Raw genomic sequence first — 16,840 nt, forward strand, 5'->3', positions numbered from 1 at the left:
GATCCGGGAGGCAAATGGCACCTCATCGGGACTTGCAGGGAAACCCGGCCATCTGGTCGCCCCATTGGGAAGCATTGGGTGCGACCAGATGGCCGAGGCGAGAGGGGCGACCAGATGTCCGGGACCGAAATGACGCCAATCTGCCTGCCCCGAGTCTCCACGGGAGGGCTCCCGCCTGCCCTTCCAGGGCTCCGGGGCCGCAGGGCTCTGAGGCTCCAGGGCTCCAGGGCTCCGGGGCTGCAGGGCTCCAGGGCTCGGGGGCTACAGGGCTCCGGGGGCTGCAGGGCTGCGGGGCTCTGGGGTTGCAGGGCCCAGGACCCATGGAGCCCGTCCAGGGTACTTTGCCACGCGGCGGGCCGGAGGAGGGAGCCCCGGATGCCTGGGATGTGTTGCCCGGGAACACAGCCCATCTGGTCCCCGGCAGGGAACCGCCGGCCCGGGAGGGGTCCCAGATGACCTTGTCCCTAGTAATCCGGGGCCGCAGGGCCCCAGGGCTCTGAGGCTCCAGGGCTCCAGGGCTCCAGGGCTCCAGGGCTCCGGGGCTCCAGGGCTCTGAGGCTCCAGGGCTCCGAGGCTCCAGGGCTCCGGGCTCCCGGGCTGCAGGGCTCCAGGGCTCCGGGGCTCCAGGGCTCAGGGGCTCCAGGGCTCCGGGGCTCCCGGGCTGCAGGGCTCCGGGGCTGCAGGGCTCCAAGACTCCAGGGCTCGGGGGCTGCAGGGCTCCGGGGGCTACAGGGCTCCGGGGTTGCAGGGCCCTGGACCCATGGAGCCCGTCCCGGGTACTTTGCCACGCCGCGGGCAGGAGGAGGGAGCCCCGGACGCCTAGGAGGTGTTGCCCGGGAACACAGCCCATCTGGTCCCCGGCAGGGAACCGCCGGCCCGGGAGGGGTCCCAGAGTACCTTGTCCCTAGTAATCCAGAGGAAGGCTACCCCTCTTTCAGAGAACAAGTGCGCACCGCACGGCTCAGGGGACCCTAGGCATGAACGTGCCCGACCTCCTGGAGCCCTGGATGGGATCCGGGAGGCGAATGGCACCTCATCGGGACTTCCAGGGAAACCCGGCCATCTGGTCGCCCCATTGGGAAGCATTGGGTGAGACCAGATGGCCTCCTATACAAAGACCTACTGGGTCAAGTCCGGGTCAAAAACCACACGTCTCGGCAGTTTCGCCTCCACAGGGGAACCCAACAAGGATGCCCCTTGTCTCCGCTGTTGTACGCCCTCACCCTCGAATCCCTGGCCCACTGGGTCCGCACGGACGTCTCCATTAGAGGCCTCCAATGGAAAGACGAGATAACAGACAAAATTTCTTTATATGCCGACGACATCCTGGTTTACGTAGCTTCCCGCCGGTCCTCTATTAATAGGCTATTCCATGTCCTTAACAACTTTGGGAAATACTCGGGCTACTCGATCAATTGGACTAAATCAACATTGTACATGCTATATGGCCCCCCGCCCCGCCTACCCCGGGGGTTTTCCATCACAGTGGCTTCAGATGGATTTAAATACCTTGGTATTTATGTCACGTCGGACCCCAAGGTGTTTCATGATCGCAACCTATTGGATCCCTTGCGCAGACTGCACAGTGAAGTTGCCCACTGGCGGTCCCTCCCACTTTCCCTCCCCGGCAGGGCGGCCTTGTTTAAAATGCTGGCATTCCCGCGGTTCTTGTACGCCCTGCATAATTGTCCTTTTATGGTCCCGGACTACTATTTTAGCACTGTGGAGAGTGAAATCCGTCTTCTGTTGTGGGATGGTGGGGCAGCCCGTATCGCCCTTCACAAACTCTTCCAAGGCTGGTACGACGGAGGCATTGCCTTACCCAATCTCCGCCTCTACTATTGGGCGTCGCAATTGGTAGCTGTCAATCATTGGATTTATGGTACGCCCCTAGATCCGGCCTTCCTCCTTGACAGATGTCAGACTGGACGAGAGGGCTACCTGGGGGCCCTCTACAGCAAACCAGTCAGGAATAGGTATGTCAGACCCATGGCACACACGGTCGCAATATGGCATACAGCCAACAAGAGTATGCGATGGTCAGACAAACTCACTAAGGCGACACCCTTATGGTCGTCGTAACGCCTGGGTTCCCTCTGCTTCCTTCAGGGATTCGACAAATGGGACACAATAGGGATTTCGACAGTTGGAGACCTTGTTCACAGGGGTAAACTACTGACATTTGCAGATCTTCAGGCCAAATACTCCCTCGCAGAATCTTTCCGCTATCTACAAATCGAACACGCCATCCTCGCCGCCATCCCAGACCTCACGTCCATACCTGAGACTTCCCCCTTAGAGGATAGACTGTTGTTAGAAACTCTCCCGGCGAAAGCCATTTCCTACACTTTTTGCAAACTTTGTAACAATCTCCCCGATCCCTTCCAGTCCGTGCGGAACAAATAGGAGGGAGATCTGGGTCCCCTAGATGATGAGTGAATGAATGAATGAATAAAATATTTAATAGAGCGCACTGCGGCCAAGCGGCTTCCTGGCGCTGGGGACCTGATCAGAACTCAACAGAGGAGACCCAGGGAGACTAGGAAGGGAATGCCTGAGAAAAAAGGAAGGTTTTGAGGGCTTTGCGGAAATGATTGTAGATGGGAATGGAACGGATGGAGAGAGGCAGACTGTTCCAGAACTGGGGGGCCTGGACTGAAAACCGGGTGCCCCCCGTTCTGGATTTACGGAAGCGAGGGATATGGAGAAAAGAAAGAGAGGAGGAACTAAGAGTGCGACTAGGGGCATGAGAGGAAACGAGAGAAGTGATGAACAGGGGAGCAGAGCGGGAATGAGCCCGAAAAGCTAGACAGGCCAATTTGAAGAAGGATCTGAGACGGACAGGAAGCCAATGAAGGGACTTGAGAGCCGGGGTGATATGAGAAGATTTAGGAAGGGAAAGGATAAGGCGAGCAGCTTGGTTTTGAATGGCCTGTAGACGGCGGGATTCGTAGGCAGGTATGCCCACGTACAGGCCATTCCCATAGTCAAGGCGGGAGGTAACAAGGGCCATGACTATGGTTTTCAGTGCATTGGGGGAAAAGAACCGTGAGATTTTCCGAATTAAACGAACGGACAGAAAACAGGAAGACACGACGGAGCTGATCTGACTGTGCATGGATAAGTCATGACTGACTTTAATACCAAGGGTGCGAACAGAGGGAGCGGGCACAGGGGGGGGACCAAAAGAAAGGGACCAATGTGCAGGAGACCAAGGGTTCGAGGGACCACCAGTGAGGACAAGTTCTGTCTTGTCTGGATTGAGCTTCAAGTTGGTTAGCGCTCATCCAGTCAGAGATAAAAACTAAGGTGGAACAAAACTTGGGGAGAGAATCAGGGGTAGAAGAAAGATCGAAAACGAGCTGGAGGTCATCTGCGTAATTGTACACAGAGACCCCCAGCTCAAGGAGAGAAGTGATGAGGGGATGGATATAAAGATTGAAAAGGAGGGGGGAGAGAGAGGAACCTTGGGGAACACCACAAGTGACTGGGCGGGGTGGGGCAGAGAAACCGGGGAGATGAACTGCCTGGGACCTATCCCGAAGGAAGGACGCAAGCCAGGCAAAGGCCGTGTCCCGAATGCCCGCTGCGCTGACACGGTCGAGAAGGATGGAGTGGTCAACCGTGTCAAACGCAGCGGACAGATCGAGAAGGACCAGGGCTTGGGGGAGGTTAGAGTCGGCCTTCCCCTTGAGCTCGTCCAAGACTGCGAGGACCACCATCTCCGTGGAGTGGCCCGGGCGGAATCCCGCCTGATGGGATGCGAGGAGGCCGTTCTCCTCTATGTAAGTGGAGAGGCAGGAGGTGACATGGGCTTCAAGGATCTTGCCGAGATAGAGAAGAAGAGAAATAGGTCAGAAATTAGAAGGGAGAGAGGGATCCAAACCGTTTTTTTTAGAATAGGGAGGACTATAGCGGATTTAAAGGAAGAGGGGACAGAACCAAGAGCCAAAGAGGAATTAAGAAGAGCAAGAGGGGGGGCAGGACAGTTGGTGAAAAGAGTTTTAAGAATGCGTGCCGGCGCGCAATCCGCGGGAGAGCCAGATTTGACCTTGACCAGAAGTTTTAGAAATAGATCGGTGGAAATGGGGGGGAAAAGAGCGAAAGAGGAAGAGGGAGGGGGGAAGGGACAAGTGGAGGGACAAGTGGGACGGGGTTGAAGCACAGTAGGGATGTTGGCCTTAATCTTCACGATCTTGTCGATGAAGAAGTCATTAAGTGAGGAACAGAGGGACTGTGAGGGGACCAAGCTAGGAGTGGAGCGATCAGAGGTGGCAAGGTTGTGAACCAAAGAAAAGATTTCACGGGATTTGTTGGCCGAGAGAGCTACTCTCTCAGTGAAGTATGCGGTTTTAGCCACTAAGATCGCTTTTTTATATTCAATGAGGAGTCATTTATATTTGGCGCGCAGAAAGGGACAGTAGTTCCGTCTCCAATGGCGTTCCGACCGCCTGAGGTCGAGTTTGAGTGTTTTAAGCTCTGGAGAGAACCATTTGTGCGCGTCATAGGGGCGGACCGCCTTGATCTTTCTGAGCGGGGCGACTAGATCGCACGAGGAGGAAAGCCATGTGCCAATGGCGTTAACCTGGGATTCGAGAGGAAGATTAGTGAGGTAAGGAGCCGAGGAAGCCAAAGTGAGCGAGAGGGAGTCAAGGTCGGTCCGGTTCCAATTGCGGGCTAGAATGTTTTTCGGAAGGGGGGGCTTGTCGACCGCTCCCAGGTGGATAGAGAAAGAAATAATAAAATGATCCGACCAGACACATGGGGATATGAAAGGAGGAGAAACAATAGGACGTGAGGACCAGATTTGGTCCATGATGTGACCCTGGGCATGAGTGGGGACTGAGACATAAGATGTGAGGTTTAAACATTGGAGAGTGACAGAAAAATCTTTCGAGGGAAGGTCTTCAGTAGGGTCGCCCGGCCAATAGTTAAAGTCGCCGAGCAGAAGGACGGAGGAATTGTTGACCACAAGAGTGGCCAAAAGGTCCTGAAGGGAGGCTACAAAGGAAGGCATGGATTGAGGGGGACGGTACACAAGGACAACAGTGAGGGGGGCAGAAAGGTTGAGAGAGCGGGCCACCAGGTAGTCCACGTTGGGTATGGGGGGGTGATTAAGAAGTTGAAATTTGAGGGTCGACCGAATGATCATCGCCACACCTCCCCCCACCTTACCGTCCGGACGATCAGCTCGGAGGGCATAATGGGTATCGGGGAGAATGGCTAGAAGGTCGGGGAGGGAATCGGCGGTGAACCAAGTTTCAGTCAGGAAAAGGAAATCAGGGGAATCAGTGGTCAAAAGGTTGAAGAGTGCCGTCTGATGTTTGACAGCAGAGCGGGTATTAAGCAGATAAGCGGAAGCTACAGTGGGGACAGGGGCGAGGGGGGGACAAGGGACAGGACAGGGGTCGACAAAGGAAGGAGTGGGACTGGGAGAGACCGGGATCGGGTGAGAAGGGGAAGAAACAAGAATACCAAATGTGTCAAGATGTCGCAGAAGTGAGGGTGAAGGTGAGGAGACAGCAGTAAGAGCTATGAGTTGAGCTGAGGTATACACCAAAGAAGGGGCAGAGTGCGTGGCCCCTGGTCCCGGCCCGTCGCGGACGGGCGCAGACGGGCTTATCTTAGGCGCAACTTTGGCGCGCCTTCGTTGCGCCCGCTGCGCTCTCTCGCTGCGCGGCTGGGATTGAGTAACCATAAAGTAGGGACACATGGGGAGGAGGATCAGGGGGCGTGGCAAGGGGGGAGGGGCCAAAGAACTGCAGCGCCGAGCCCAGACCCGCCCAAGATGGTGGAGCCGCCCGTCCCACTCCAAGAGTCAGGCAAGGAGGGGGCAATCAGCGGAGGCGGTCTGGGTCGCGTGCAGGACAGGGGGCAGCCAGGAAGGATCAGAGCGCTAGGTCCGGAGCGCAAAGAGCTGTGCAGGTAGGCGGCTTTAATACTTTCCAAGTGAAGTCTCTAAAATCAACGTTGCTCCCAGAGACGCCTCGGGAGATCTGAGATGGATGCAGGATAGGCGCGCGAGCAGCTGACCGCCTAAAGTACTTTGTCAAGGGGGGAGGGGCCAAAGAACTGCAGGGCCGAGCCCAGACCCGCCCTTGATGGTGGAGCCGCCCGTCCCACTCCAAGAGTCAGGCAAGGAGGGGGCGATCAGCGGAGGCGGTCTGGGTCGCGTGCAGGACAGTGGGCAGCCAGGAAGGATCAGAGCGCTAGGTCCGGAGCGCAAAGAGCTGTGCAGGTAGGCGGCTTTAAAACTTTCCAAGTGAAGTCTCTAAAATCAACGTTGCTCCCGGAGACGCCTCGGGAGATCTGAGATGGATGCAGGATAGGCGCGCGAGCAGCTGACCGCCTAAAGTACTTTGTCAAGGGGGGAGGGGCCAAAGAACTGCAGCGCCGAGCCCAGACCCGCCCAAGATGGTGGAGCCGCCCGTCCCACTCCAAGAGTCAGGCAAGGAGGGGGCGATCAGCAGAGGCGGTCTGGGTCGCGTGCAGGACAGGGGGCAGCCAGGAAGGGTCAGAGCGCTAGGTCCGGAGCGCAAAGAGCTGTGCAGGTAGGCGGCTTTAAAACTTTCCAAGTGAAGTCTCTAAAATCAACGTTGCTCCTGGAGACGCCTCGGGAGATCTGAGATGGATGCAGGATAGGCGCGCGAGCAGCTGACCGCCTAAAGTACTTTGTCAAGGGGGGAGGGGCCAAAGAACTGCAGCGCCGAGCCCAGACCCACCCAAGATGGTGGAGCCGCCCGTCCCACTCCAAGAGCCACGCAAGGAGGGGGCGATAGGTGGAGGCGGTCTGGGTCGCGTGCAGGACAGGGGGCAGCCAGGAAGGATCAGAGCGCTAGGTCCGGAGCGCAAAGAACTGTGCAGGTAGGCGGCTTTAAAACTTTCCAAGTGAAGTCTCTAAAATCGACGTTGCTCCCGGAGACGCCTCGGGAGATCTGAGATGGATGCAGGATAGGCGCGCGAGCAGCTGACCGCCTAAAGTACTTTGTCAAGGGGGAGGGGCCAAAGAACTGCAGCGCCGAGCCCAGACCCGCCCAAGATGGTGGAGCCGCCCGTCCCACTCCAAGAGTCAGGCAAGGAGGGGGCGATCAGCGGAGGCGGTCTGGGTCGCGTGCAGGACAGGGGGCAGCCAGGAAGGATCAGAGCGCTAGGTCCGGAGCGCAAAGAGCTGTGCAGGTAGGCGGCTTTAAAACTTTCCAAGTGAAGTCTCTAAAATCAACGGTTTGGTGGGCAGCCCTAATGTCCCCTAGAGAATCGGCTATCTGCCATAGGTTCAGATTAATCCAACTGAAGGTTTTGCATAGAGCCTACATGTCAGCTCCTACACTGGCCAAAATTGGTAGACGCCCTGACGCATGTGTCTGCGGGGCTGCGGCTTACCTGGCACCTTCTATCACATCTGATGGGAGTGCCCAGTTGTGCAACACTTTTGGGGTGGAACGATCCGTAAAATGAGCCGTTCCCTGGGTAAGCCACTCCTACCGTCGCCAAAAGAAAGTGTTCTTAATTTATGGGGGGCCATAGACCTGAATGAACTGGAACTGCAGTGGGCAGCGTTGGGTTTTCTACTAGCTAAACGCTCCATTGCGATGAGGTGGGGCTCCTATGAAAAACCGCTGGTGGTGGGATGGATGGCTGAGATGGACCATTGTATGATGGCCAAAAAGACGGTGTACAAAATAAGAGGCTGCCCCAAGAAATGGGACAAGAAGTGGGGACATTGGAACAAGTATCGAGGTGAACTCTGCGAATCTCCGACAATTGAGCTAACCATGGGATGAGCTGGTCCCATAGGACGCATTGTATGCTAATTTATTTTTTTTGCTTGATTTGTACCTTGATTCAAATGTATCGCTTTAATTGTGACTGATTCCCAGACTCTGTTTTTCTCTTTAATAAAATCTTATGTTAAAAAAAAAAAGTATGTGTGCATTCACATTGACCTATGTGTTGTTTGCGGCACTTGTGCTTGGTAAATGGAGAGGTGTCCCCTCTGTGTGTCACAAATGTACACCTATGTAACCTGGAGTGTCACGCGTTTCACATGGCAGTCTTTCTTTTTCAGTGACATCCTTGACGAATGTGCTGTGGGCATCTCATGAAGGTTGTCATTGACATTTGTCCATGCCCTTCTCAACTAGGAGGAGGCTTAATTTCCTATGTCACTTGACACTGCTGGAGGACATGGAGGATGTTGCGATCATTTGAAAATTCCACCTCGACAGACCCACCCTGAAGACCCTTTGTGATCTGTTGGAGCTCCACCTGCGGCCTCGTCGCCACTACCCAACTGCTTTCACACCAACGTACAAAGTGATGGCAGCCCTCCATTTTTTTGCAACTGGTTCCTTCCAGGAGACTGTGGCCAGCGCTGCAGGGACGTCGCAACCCATGTTCAGCCTGGTGCTGAGGGATGTACTTGCAGCCATGATGATCTATAAGGATAGATACATACATTTCCCCAGGGGAGCAGAATTGGCCGTTGTGAAGGGAGACTTCTATCCTCTTGGGAACATCCCCAATGTTGTTGGTGCCATCGATTACACCCATGTTGGTCTGATGCCACCACAGGCGACTGAGCACATTTTTAGGAATCGAAAACATTATCACTCTGTCAATGTGTAGGTGGTGTGCCTTGCAGACATGACCATATCGAATGTGTGTGCCAGATTCGCTGGCTCAACCCATGACTCCTACATCCTGAGGAACAGCTTGGTGCCCAGGCTGATGGCTAATCTGCTTCCAGAACGTGCTTGGATAGTGGGTGAGTATGCCAAGTGATATTGCGTGCTGTGTGTGTGACCTGCTGCCCTCTGCCTGTGCAACATTGCATTGTGTGTTTGTCATTTACAGTTGACTGCATATCCCAGCCGTCCATGGCTGCTGAGCCCACTACGGAATCCCAGGACCCCAGCTGACGTCAGCCGCAATGAGCCCCATGGCAGGACACATTGTGTCATTGAGAGGACTTTTGGTCTGCTCAAGTCAGAATTCTGCTGCCTTGATAGGACTGGAGGTGCACTGTCATATTCGCCTGGGAAGGTCTGCAAGATCATTGTGGCATGCTGTATGCTCCACAACATGGCCATTCACAAGGGGATTCCCCTGCTCCTGGATGATGGTGAGGACCCAAGGCCCCCGCCTGTTCAGGGCCCTGAGTCCAGTGATGAGGACACTGGAGAAGAGGAAGGAGTTGACATGCATCAACAGCTCATCACCCGCTACTTTACTTGAAGGCGGGTGACGAGGTACAACTTGTACATTGTTTGGTGTGATTGCTGTTGTGCTAAAGGGCTATGTGCGGATGGTACAGAAAGGCACATGTTGAGTCACCTGTGTGTGGAAATGTGGCAGTGACATTTCACATGTGAACATATACAGAATTCTGTCTGCCTGTAGACTTATGTGGATGTTTGGTGTTGTGTTATGTCTGTGATGCCACACTAATGCCAATGACTGTTCTGTTGTGTCTCCCTAGGTGCCTCAAAATTATCCAGGCCTACATACTGTACATCTTTTGGATACATCATAGACATTTTGAACACTGTAAATATTGCACTAAAGACAAAGCTGCAACAAATGAAGTATGTAAGGTATTTTATTTGCAAAGTTGACGTGAGGGGTGCGGGCATATTTACATGAAGGTGGTGATGGAGCAGTGAGTTGACAAACATGGTAAATGAGATGCAAGAGTAGACACCACATCGATGTGGTGATCCAGTCCAACAGACAGGTGCCATTCACAAGGCAGTGTGAGGAAGTACAGTCCAAACAGGCAATGCAGTGGGGAAGAGGGTTGCCATCATGGCTGGCTTCGTGACTTGCGTGTGGCTGGTGCTTTGCCTCCAGAGTCTCCCAGGCTCTTCTTTGGACATCCCCTTGATCGGGGGCCTGCTGCATGGCCAGCGGCGTCTAAGGACTCATCCCTCTCTGTGGCCGCAGGGGAGAATGGTGCACTGTCAACCTACAGCACAAGAGAGGGGGGCGAAGGTGTTGCTTAGGACGTAGGTCTGTCCCTCAGTAACGCCACTTGCTGGGCCATGAGGTCCACCATTTGTCCAATGCGTTTGTCGATGGACCTCATCACCAGGATGAGCTCCCGTAATAGTTCGTCAGACCAGCCACTTTGTCCCTGGACCTGTTCATATGCCCTGAAGACTCTGGTGAAGTGGTCCAAGGATGGTGTGCCAACCTCCTGAGGTCTGGGGGTGACCCTGACCTTCCTACCTGCCCTGCTGCCATGAACCTGTTGCCTCACCACTGTGGGTCCCCGCACACTCTCCCTGCCGTCCACAGTTGTTGGTGTGGCCTGGTCATCCCCTGGGACAGGGAGGGTGCTGCAGGTGGTACTGGTGGTGGTGGTGGTGATGGAGGTGGCAGCGGTGGAGGCACAGGCTGTGACTGCAGAGGTCTGCTATGCTGTTGTTGTTGCAGCAGACATGGTGGTGGGGAGGATGGGGGCCTGGGACCTGTTGTTCACTGGCACACCAGATGGGCCGGCCTGGAGCTCATCGTCCAAACTATCCTGGGAGTCAACATCCGAGAGTCCATGTACCGGGGGTGGAGACTGGCTCTGCTGGTCGTTGTTGTCCTCAGCAGTGAGTTCTTGATCACCTGTGGATTAGATGGGGAATGGTCAGTGTTGGGCACTGTGCAAGTATTCTGTTAGCTGCGTGTCATCCACTGTCTGTACACTACACAATTGAGAGATCTTCACTATTATTATTAAGTGCAATACTGTGCATCTTTACATGGTGCCGAGGAACATCAATTACTCGTACATGTCAGGTATCGATGCATTGCATGCAATTGGTACTGTGTGTAGTGATGCAGGTCTCCCACCCACAAACAGCCAGCCCCGTGAAGATGGCTACCTACCTGTAAGTTTGTTTGGTGAACAATGCAATGGCTTCCATGTGCTCCTGGGTGGTGTGGGGGGAGGGCTCCATCTTGCTGGGGAGTGGGACATGGGGCATGGTGGGAGTAGTGGTACATGTCTCCCTCCCACATACAAGCCTCCCAAGCAAGATGGCTACCTATCTGTAAGGTGACGGTGGACAATGCAATGGTTTCCCAGTGCTCCTGGGAGAGCTCTATCCTGCTGGGGTGTCGGACAGAGGGCATAGTGGGAGTAGTGGTACAGGCCTCCCTCCTCCAAACAGGCCTCCCATGGAAGATGGCTACCTGCCTGTAAGTTTGTTTGGTGAACAATGGAATGGCTTCCAAGTGCTCCTGGGTGGTGTGGGGGGAGGGCTCCATCTTGCTGGGGAGTGGGACAGGGGGCACGGTGGGAGTAGTAGTGCAGGCCTCCCTCCCCCAAACAGGCCTCCCAGGGAAGATGGCTACCCACCTGTAAGTTTGTTTGGTGAACAATGCAATGGCTTCCATGTGCTCCTGGGTGGTGTGGGAGGAGGGCTCCATCCTACTAAGGTGTGGGGCAGAGGGCATGATGGGAGTAGTGGTACAGGCCTCCTTCCTACATACAAGCCTCCCAAGCAAGATGGTTACCTACCTGTAGGGTGAGGGTGGATAATGCAATGGCTTCCAACTGCTTGTGGGTGGGGGAGTGCTCTTTCCTGCTGGAGTGTGGGCCAGGTAGTATGGTAGGAGTAGTGGTACAGGCTGCCTGTGCTCATGTTCCCATGGTAATATTGGTGGCTATGTTTAGAGTAAATGGGAGTGAGTTAAGGTTGATCTGTGAGACAGATTTTTGGTGGGTGTGTGGTGGGATTTGTCTTGGGTGGTGTGGGTTTTTGTTTGCGCAAGACAGTACATATCGGTGTGTTGGTTAACATTTGTTTGTACTTACCAGCCTCCACTCCCCCGGATACTCCTGTGAGACTCTCAGGATGCAGTATAGCAAGTACCTTCTCCTCCCATGGTGTGAATATTTTCTGTGGGATGGGAGGGCCACTGCTAGTCTGGTTAGCCAGCTACCAGTTCTTGCTCCTCCTCTCTTTGACAACCCTCTTCAGATTATGCCACCGTTTCATGATCTCCTTCCTGGATCGCGGGGTGGTTCCTACTGCATTGACCCTTTGTACTATCCTTTCCCACATTTGTGTCCTTGTGGCTAATGGGGTCTGTTGGACCAGGCTACCAAACAGTTGTGGTTCCACTCTGACTATCTCATTTACCATGACTGTCAACTCACTCTCAGTGAATTTTGGGCATTTTCTGTGATGCCATGGTGTGTGGTGTTTGATGTGTTTGTGGTGCAAGGGTGTTGGTGGTGGGTGTGGTGTTTTTGTGTGAGGTGTGTGATGTGGATTGTTGGTGCTGGTGTGATGGTGGTGGTGGAGGTGGAGGTCATGGGTGTTCTGTGTTGTCTTGCCTCTCCTGTCAGGTCTGGTCTGTGCCCTTCGCTTCTGGAGTGTTGCAAAGGATTGTGGTCAGTGAAGGGGCTGGTTGTATACTCAGCTGTGTGGGTGTGTCATAATGAGGTATTGCTGTCAGGTGTGTTGTGGGAGTTGTCCTGGAATTTGCATGTTTTTGTTTTCATCATTTGGAAGTGTTTTGTGTATTTGGGGGGCATGGCTAAATTTTTTGTGTGCACTGTTTGCCTTTGTTGTGGTGTTTTTGCATTGTCCGCCACGTTTTATGAGGATTGTCCGCAGCGGTGGCCATGCGGCAGCTCTCCCGTTGGCTCTCCCTTTCACTGCAGTGTGCGATCGCGGCAGTCAGAAACAGCGGTTCGTACCGCGGGACCATCGAGGATATACTAATTTCCCGTGCGGTGTCTCCGCTTTACTTGCGGTGGGTTGTAGCTTTTCCGCTGCGTTTCCGACTGCCGCGGTCAGCTTTTGTACGTCACTGCCCACGTTGGGCGGTTTTTGTTGGCCCGCTACCGCCGCGGTCGGTCTTTTTTTGGCGGTTGTTCCTAATCTGATCGCCGGTTTCACCGCAGTCCCGGCGGGCGGTTGTTTACCGCCTCCATGGTGGTCGGGGTGGTTTTCCGCCCGCCATCCTAATGGGGCCCTAAGGCTCTACCTTAGGAAGATTTATAAAATCCAAATAGCATATATTTAGAAAATTAATAATACTATGTTTTCTACACATAAATAGGAACTCTTACTTGTTTTGACAATTTTCTCAAGAAATGGACGATAAATTGGGACTGTAGCAGTTAACACTGACACACCCAAGAAGAAATGATACAAATTAAGATGTAGTATACCTGTCCATATAACAAGAATTCCATAAAAAATACCTAAGGGTATCTGCCCTCTTTTTTTTCTATAATAGAGTTATCTGATGGAATAATATTGATGACATTTTTTTGTCATGGGACTTGCCTGCTGCTAATACTGATAATTTGACACATGAAGAGGGATCAATCATTTTATTATATGTCAGATTAATCAAGCAAAACAATAGGTAGGAGGATTCTTATGCACTGATTTTAGGATCATCTGTCCCTTATGTACATAGTCCAATGGGGTTCTCTTTTCCGATATATATAATTACATATTGCCAGGCTGTAGAAGGAGAAACTGAGCAACGCAACAACTACAACCAAGGATCAAAACAGTGTGTTTTTGGTAAGTACTGTTATTTTATTATTTATAGTAGGGAATATTATAATGTGTGCAATAATGGCAGTGTTCCTACCCACCAGGAACACAGAAGACTGTCAATAAATAGTGAAAAATGAATTTGTTTATAGAATATACTGTGAAACGACTTTGGATTATATGAGATATAGCAAAGGCAGCAGAAATTCTTTGTATTTAGTTGGAACATATAATTGATGCCTGAAACATTCAGTTCAATGCACACCACGATGTGGACAGACAAATGTAATACAATATGAATCTGTAAGAGCATGGTTTTTAGAACAAATAAGACTGTCACTTAAATTAAAAAATGTTATACTGTTTGTAAAATGCAGAATTGCTAATTCATAAAAAGTAATTTTGTACATATGTATGTTGTTTGTAGCCCTGAAGAAGTCCACGAGGACGAAACGCATTGGCTACAGTTTTACCTTCTCAAAAAAGAAGTCTTCAATAAAGGATTTAAAAGAACAACTCTGATGAATTGCCATTTTTACTCAGATATATGATTTGTGAACAAATGTTTAAACTATATTATGGATTACTTTTGAAAAACTACTGTTAATTTACAAATTTAGTCAAGTGTGGTGGATCATTGTTTTGTTTTTAGAATTGAGAGATATTGCATATCTCGGGAGTCTTAGGGGTATTGAGTCTCCGGTCCTTAGCACATGAATGCCTTGATACAAACCTCTTTTCGAAAGATAGGTGCAATCTGTTTTGCCTCAATCACCTTCCAATTTGCATTGCTACCTTGAAAAGTAATGTGTGGCAATATGGTCCCTGGGTCTCCGCCCCATCCCAGCTTTACTCTCATCTGTAGGCTATTGAACAGGTGGCCCAGGATCTTCATCCTCAACAATCTACTCTGAAACAGCAATGTGCAGGTCTACCCTGGTGGAAGTATTAAGTAGGATGGCACCTGTTGCTACTATCTTACGTGCAATTTCAGGTACATATTGTAAGGCATCCCCACTCTTATATAGGCACTGGAAATGAGCTTTAACTAGGTCAAATGTCTGCTCAATAATTCCATTTTTAAATATCGATTACAAAATATAGATGAAAAAAATATCGATGTAAAAATATTGATTACAAAAATATTGAATCCCTATACTTAAACAGGTAAGTACAGTTATATCTAGTCAAAAATATTGATGTAAAAAATATAGATCTAAAAAATATCGACTTTAAAAAATAACATAACTTAAAATAAATTAAATAATATTCATATTGTTAACAAAATACAATAAATTAATCTATATTTTAACTAATTATAACAAACTTAATTTAATAAATATAAACACAAAAAAGTGTACACATACATATATTTACTTGAATACATTTTATTAACTATATTTAATTTATAAACTTTTTTAATTATATAACAATAAAATAAACATATATATATAATTTTAAATAAAATATTCTATATGTAATTAGCACATTGAAGTATTTAAAAAATAATACATACATGTAATAACAAAATAAAAACATTAGTAGTTAAAACCTTGGCTTGCGAAGGGGTAAACATTACTATTCCTAATCCAGTGAGTGTAACAGTAGGGAAAGCGCTAGATAGCGTAGGGGTAAAAATTACTATTCCCACTCCAATGAGTGCAACAGTAGGGAAAGCGTTGTATAGCATGGGGGTAACATTTACTATTCCCACTACAGTGAGTGCAACAGTAGGGAAAGTGCTGGATAGCATAGGGGTAAAAATTACTATTCCCACTCCAGTGAGTGCAACAGTAGGGAAAGTGCTGGATAGCAGAGGGGTAAAATTTACTATTCCCACTCCAGTGAGTGCAACAGTATGGAAAGCGCTGGATAGCAGAGGGGTAAGATTTACTATTCCCACTCCAGTGAGTGCAACAGTAGGGAAAGCACTGGATAGCAGAGGGGTAAAAATTACTATTCCCACTCCAGTGAGTGCAACAGTAGGGAAAGCGCTGGATAGCGTAGGGGTTAAAATTACTATTCCCACTCCAGTGAGTGCAATAGTACGGAAAGAGCTGGATAGCTGAGGGGTAAAAATTACTATTCCCACTCCAATGAGTGCAACAGTAGGGTAAGCGTTGGATAGCGAAGGGGTAAAAATAACTATTCCCACTCAGTGATTACAACAGTAAGGAAAGCACTGGATCCCAAAACAATAATCAACAAAACCCTCAACATTTAAATTAAATTAAATTTCCAATATTAACATAATTAATATATAAATGTAAATATATTATTATTAACAAAGATAATATAAAAAAATGAATTACACATTATTTAAAACTATAAAATCCACAACACACACCTACAATTAATTACACAATTAAATGTAATAATTACTAATTAATTAATGGAAATTAATTTATTAGTATTTATTAATTAATCAATAAAAAATTATTTACTTACCACCTTTCACACAATGTACACATATAAACACCAAAACACACACCAAAATGTAATTACAAAATTACAATTAATAATGACTAATTAATTAATGGTGATTAATTTAAAAGAATGTAATAATTAATCAATAAAAATATTTTATTACTTACCACCCTTCACACAATTTACACATATAAACACCACAACACACACCTAAAATTAATTAATCAAATAACCTAATTATTTATTAATTGACTAATTGAAATTAATTAACAGCTAATTAATAAACTATTATTAATCAATCATTAACACATTAATTATTCAATACATTTTCCAAATTAAATTACTTCCCACACTATTCCCCTAAAAACCCACAACCCCCCATGGAACTAAAAACGCAGATTGAAACTTAAAATAATTTAATAACTAGTAAAAAAGCAGCGATATTTCTGTTCCACAATATTTTTGCAGTAATATTTCTACTCTGCACCCTGCTTAATCAAAGTCCTTGTGCGATGATGTGCATTGTTGTTTCACCATTTATTTTGGGAGGTGGTGGGAAAGTATGGTGCCATAATCCAGGGACGTAGAGCATACATCTATCACCTGATACATATACGTTAGTGTGAGCCTGCATACATTTTGCAATGGATTACTAAAAACATATCTATATTTACACTTCATATCATTACCTAATAAATATACACTTCATATCATTACCTAATAAATATCCATCGTCAAACTCCCCTCTTTCGTGTCGTCAGTATATTCCACTGTACCTAAAAAGTGAAGGATCACATTAGTCAAGAAGAGGAAGAGAGAGGTACGTAGTGGTCCTTGCCTGCTGTATCAAATAGATAATCCTACATACCATCTTGAATATCTTTTCAGGAACAGGAAAA

This window comes from Lissotriton helveticus, chromosome 4_1 (genome assembly GCF_964261635.1).
Source record: "Lissotriton helveticus chromosome 4_1, aLisHel1.1, whole genome shotgun sequence".
NCBI lineage: Eukaryota > Metazoa > Chordata > Amphibia > Caudata > Salamandridae > Lissotriton > Lissotriton helveticus.